The sequence below is a fragment of the Amblyomma maculatum genome, chromosome 7, assembly GCF_055883805.1.
Source record: "Amblyomma maculatum isolate TAMU_Amacu chromosome 7, ASM5588380v1, whole genome shotgun sequence".
Taxonomy (NCBI): Eukaryota; Metazoa; Arthropoda; class Arachnida; order Ixodida; family Ixodidae; genus Amblyomma; species Amblyomma maculatum.
In genome coordinates, this window is record NC_139350.1 from 46,261,892 (window position 1) to 46,267,891 (window position 6,000).

General features: G+C 44.7%; 1 long non-coding RNA gene across 1 annotated transcript in view; it reads right to left on the reverse strand.

The window, feature by feature from the left end:
- LOC146183119 (uncharacterized) overlaps positions 1 to 3,460 on the reverse strand; it is a 38,928-nt gene extending 35,468 nt beyond the window's left edge. Inside the window, exon 1 of the long non-coding RNA XR_014708466.1 lies at positions 3,275 to 3,460. This is a non-coding gene — a long non-coding RNA (uncharacterized LOC146183119). The remainder of the gene's footprint in view (positions 1 to 3,274) is intronic.
- Between the last annotated feature and the right edge of the window lie 2,540 nt (positions 3,461 to 6,000).

The window sequence follows — 6,000 nt, forward strand, 5'->3', positions numbered from 1 at the left end:
CAAACTACATACTCATGAGCATTTACGCGCGCTGCATCAATTTTTCCCAGCCGCTCGCATAATATAGGAATTTGGGCAACATTGTAGCGAAGCGAGTGGCTGACATCGGCACTGTTGGCGACAGCTGTTTGCAGGCGACAATGGCATGTTTCCGAATATTTCGTGTTGGCGCAGCGTGACAAGATCGCCGAAATGAAGCAAACATGTTTACAGATGCAGTTGTATATAGTGAACTAGATACAGTTGACCAACTCTTTCTGCAGTGTGACTGTGCCATGAGAACATACGGCGGAGTCACACTGCAAACAGGGCAGACGATGCAACTGCTCCTTGACGTCACGAGTTTTTGGCCCACGTGACATTTCAATGTTATGTCTTCTGTTTTTTGACGTCAAGTAGAAACCTTGCAACTACGAATTGAAACCAAAACTGCTGCATACTAATAAGATGATAATAAACTATTTAATGCGATTTTCGGTTTCTAACACCATGCTCCATGCTTACAGAATCGCTACGCACTATTTACAATGCAAAAGTACAGCACAATAATTTGGTGTCCCTATCCCTTTAAAGGTTGGAACATTCAGCATCAGCTTAACCACCGGGATCCCCTTTTTCCCAGACATGGCGATGCCACGGTCAAAGCAACAGATCACACTACTTGGAACAAAGTGCGTGAAGCTGCCTACTGCCAGTGGCATCAACTCGATGGTGATGAACGATGCAGAGGGCCCCTGCGAACTGCCTGGCAAAATATTAAATCAAAAAATAAAATTACTGCTAAGAACTAGAAAGTAAATATAATATTCACGTGCAGAAGTGAACGCAGTTTTTATTTCTTGCATAAGAAAAACGTGTCATGTCTATAACAATATTTTAACTTGTTTGTACTGACCTCTCTTGGCCATTTAGTATCTGCTGCGTAGTTGCCCAAAGCTCAGATATGGCTCAGAACAAAGCTTTTTCACCTGCGGTGTGGATGAGTCATCGGCCCCGGGTCAACGTTCAACATTGCATGCTGCATTTAAAGTGGGTTATCTGTGTCAAACAGTCAGTATTTCGTTCTGCTGGTTGTGGTAGTGCTTTACAGCAAGATGAAAACTGTGCGTGCCTGATGAAAAACTGACTGCCGCTGCATGTGCGCATTGCGGGACGATGGGACAATGCTGCGTCACAGCTTGGCGGCTTGGCCAGCTCGGCCGCCCAGTCACGTCGCAAAAGTGGCGACTTGTTTTACGAAAACATGTTTGCATGAGCGGCATCTCGCTGCATCTATTTTAATTAAATGGGGAAGGTGAGATTTTATTGCCCCCAAGACGCATGTCACATTGCGCAAAGCCTTCTGTTCCACTCCGTTTGCTGCATGTTTTGCTTACTGCGTCGCATTACCACACCAATTAACATTCGCTGAATGTGCTTTAGATGGTATCTCAGGGAGGTTCCTATTGTCAGTGGGGTCTTTCTCATGTATATGAATGTTGAAGCTGTAAATTTGTAGCCTCACACTGACTCCTCTCAGCGACAAATGAAGTGCTAGTAAATGAATGGAATCGAGAACAAGGCGAAATTTTAGTTGTAGGGAGCGAAGCTGTATCGCTGTTATTTTCACTTCTCAGACGCATTAACTTCTAATAACAATCCCAATTTGAATTTCTTACCTGAGCTCTTACAGATTGGCGTTTTAATGCTAGTGTTACAGTTATCCCGTTTATTTTATTGCGAACGCAATACTACGCTCATGAATGGCCTTTCACGTAGCGGCGGCCAGTAGCCACGTTTGACCTTTAGAATGACCTCTGACGTCATACCAGGGTGAGAGACAGGCTAGCAAGTCGATTCGTCGCATAGAGGCGGTCAGTAGCACGTGTGAAGACGTGGCGCATTGTGTTCCTTCTGTTGGAGGCCCTGCGCTCGCTTTGACGTCGCAATAGAGAGGTAGGTGGCGGAGCCGGGGCATATACTAGCGTTCACCATCTGCCAAGTCAGTTGCCATGCCTCCGCAAGAGACTCGTCGCCTCGCTGCTGCTAGGAAGCAACGGAAAGCTACAGAGACAGATGAACAGTGTGAAAAGCATCTCGCTCGACAGCATGCTCAAGATGCAGCTTGGCGGGCACGTCGATCTTCTCATGAATCCTGCTCATCTGACGATAATCCAGAATGGAACATTATGGATGCTCTGAACAGAGAAGCTGACTGTATCCACGGCTTTCGCAACCTACCAGGCTTAACCAAAGCTAAGCCCCAGCCAATTTTTTTCATTACTCTTTGGCACTGATATGTACTTTACTTGTTCACAAAATCTCTCACCCTTTTATAATCTCCCCACGTCTCGTTTGGAGACCTACGCTCAGGTCATTTTGTTATCACCAGGATTTCATGAAGACTGACAGACGAATGACTGGTGGTTGCTTTCCTACAGTTCAAGATTTGCATTGTTATGATGCGTCGATGTAAGTAACAGTGAATTAATAAAGCCTGGCTTTCGATGCAGTATAGCTTCACTCATTTATGCCCTTAGTGAAATGCCTCAAGCCATGTGATTCTATCCATGTGCTTGCCAAATTCACTTGAAGGCCCTTGTTCACAAACGTGCCCGAAGAATAAGCCCCATAATGCGTTTACATGACGCACGACGAAAGACTAGGCTAACGACGACGGAGGAAGAACGATGCTATAATAAGGTGGTTGAAAATGCCGTAAAATTTCAGTTAACGTAAAACTTGACAGTAGAAATCCATGTCAAGTTTTGTTGGCTGAACAGTCACGGTGTCCATTTTTCCGCTTTATCCAAGCATTGTTCTGCCTCCGTTGTCATTGGCCTTGTTTTTCTCTAAAAATAAAAAAAAAATCAAATTTCCTGCCAATGATACGTCACTGTGACGTCACGAGCTTTTCTGACGTCATAATGTCACGTGATTGCTTTGCCGCACAGTTCGCAGGGGGCGCCAAGAAACTAAAGCCTTGCTCAGAGTTGACACGCAGGGTTCTATGGGAGTTACGCTACCATTTACTCTTTTTACCATGACGATGCCATACATGGCTAAGCATGGGTGCTCAGGGTTCATGGTGTCGCACAGTACACACAAACATCTGCTGTAACCAATGCCCCCTGCAAGACTTGCTCAATGAGAGGGCCTAATACCTCATATTGAGCCTCATAGACCAAGACCCAAGTGTATTTGAAACAAATCAATATATGTAACATTAAAATGCAGCTAAACTGCCAAGGAAAGCATCATGCCGCAGCAGTTCAATGCGCTTTAAGCTACTTACTGCGTTACACGGGCACTGCCCAAAGGGAACACCACGTTACATCCTCATGCACAGCGCTCCACCCCTCGCATCCTCTTGGATGTGAAATGAATGCTGCAAAAGAAATTTGAAGCAGCATTACATGCCCTATCTAGCACACAGTGTCAGCCAGAAAAACTGCACTCTAACTCAATGCAAAAATTTCAGCTGTTTTTGGAATATGTATGAATATGTATAACTGTATATGGTGCATTCCATACAACCAAGCAGACAAACACGCATGGATGCATTGCAGCGCTCAGAGTGTCTATGACATGAAGCAAGAATATACAGCAGTGTGACATACCATAACCAGCTAACGGCATACAGGTGCCAGCAAAGTCGCACTCAGGACCGGCACTGCTGATGAAAGTTGAAATAAAAATAGTTCAGGTGTGCAAAATTTTAAATTTCAAACTTTTAGTAGCGTTCTCTTTTTGATTGAACTGGTGCTGCACTTTCACTATTTTAGCCACTCGAACCTACTAACTGTTCAGGAATTATGAATTTTAAGCTCATCTAAACTGGCAGTGACACTGATATTTCCAAATGATATTGTCACGTAGTGGTGACGAGGTCGACGACAGACATGAAGGGTCGATGATTGCACTAAAGAAACTTTTTATTTGGGCTGACTTGCGCCCGCAAAAGAACTAAGCAACTCGGCGGCGGCGACAGAAACAAACGTGCTCGTCGATCGTCGAACAAAGAATTCCCATCACACTCGTCAACGCTCAATTTAAAGGCTGCACAGAACAATCTAGATAACGTCGCAAACAGCTACCAGCACGGGCTGTAACATTGTGGAAAGACACCCGAGTGGCCGGAACCTTCGAGACAGATTTCGGTGCATCTTGCGCTACAACAAAACTGATAAAGGTGTGACTTGCGACATCGAGCACCAACAAACAAAGATTACGGAACTGAAACGCGGTCCAGAATCAGAGTGATAAGCCCATATGCTGGCGGCTGTTAAAAAACAACAAATACTGTTTTGGAGGTTTCGTGGCATTACTCCCCCCTTAAAAAAACATCGCGGTTTCGCGGCAATATCAACTGCACTTGTCACTCAGGTTAACTTGCTCTTTCCCCACAGAAGCGACCGCTAGCTCACAGATAAACTTAAGCACGATCATGTACCGATGGCCAGAGAGCATGCAGTGACATGCCCTGTTGCATCAGCTAGGACACAATGTGGAAAGGTCCATGGCGTGAACATTACTAAGCGCAACGTGCCGAGGTCTATGCATATGACCAGACATGGCAGTAATTTTATTACTGTAATTTAATTTCTTTTCTCGTTCACTAGTAATGAAATGAATTACTTTTCTAATGTGGTAGTTTAGTATTGTACTGGAATACTTTAGGGCAGCAATTTTGCAGAAAAGTTAATTCCTTTCGAATTTACTCATGCGCACCACTATTCTTTAAATAGACAACGCATTAGAGTGCCGTGAAAGCAGGAACAACACGCGGCAAGCCTAGGCCAGCTTAACAGATCAGCAAAAGGCAGAGTTGAGAACTCCATGTCTGAGACCTGCAGTGTCCCGTGTAACCAGGTCATTTACTGCGGCTATTCCATGACTGGTCATAACCATTCCCCAAGCAGCAAGATATAATGCATCAAGAGAACACTGCAGGGCAGATGGTGCAGGACAGCTGGAGTTCAGAACTAGTGAGGAGAATGCAGTGACATGCCCTGTTGCATCAGCTAGGACACAATGTGGAAAGGTCCATGGCGTGAACATTACTAAGCGCAACGTGCCGAGGTCTATTCATATGACCACAGAACCAATATATAACCTAGCTGCTTCGGGCACTTGAAACGGTGGAGACAGCTCCGAGTCAGCAAGATAGATTCACTGCTCATTTCTGTCTTGAGCACTATGAAAGTTGCAGCGTTCGACGATGCCTCTGCTTTTGTAGTTTTGTTGCCATAGCGCATGCTGTAGGAGACAGAGAGGAAAGGAGGAAGTCTTGTTGGAATTTGGCAGAAAGACAAAATAATGCATGTGGCATGTCTAGAGAGGTAGTGTTGTTTTATTTACTAGATTTCCTCAGGCTTGTATGGACTAAAACTCAAAAATAGTTCAGAAGTGATCGCATTATTAACTGTGAAGTTAATAATGCCATTACATTTTGGGAGCAGTAATTATGTAATTTTATTACATTTTTGTTATTTTAAAATTTTCAGCAAAGTAATTAGTATTTAATGCCTTTTCCTCCCCTTTTGGGTCACAATGCACATACACACAGAAGCGGCCCAGCTTAATGATCATGGGGGAAGGTACCAAGTTACAGTCTGCTGCTGCAGCAGATTTTTTCCCGGTGAAAACTTTGATTATTCTCACTGACCACCAGTTAAAGAAACTGTGCATCTGAGGCTACAGATGGCATGAAAAGAACAAATATAAAACAAAAGCTTTGGCCTCGAAAGAGCTGCACTGACTCGTGGCGGCATCATGTGCCTCCTTACACAGCCTCACTGCACATGCTCAAATTGTTCACAGGTCGCCCTATGACTTGTCAGGTTGCCACAGAGAGAAGGAGGAGGGTAGTGGCATCCCAGCAAGTGCACGCACTGACGCAGAGAGAAGAAGGGTAGTTCCCACATTGCACGTGTACATGCCACTGCAGTGAGCTGTCTGAGCGGAGCAAGAAAGCATTTGCCGGCAAGTCAAGCCTGTAAAGTTTGATGTGTTTGGTCA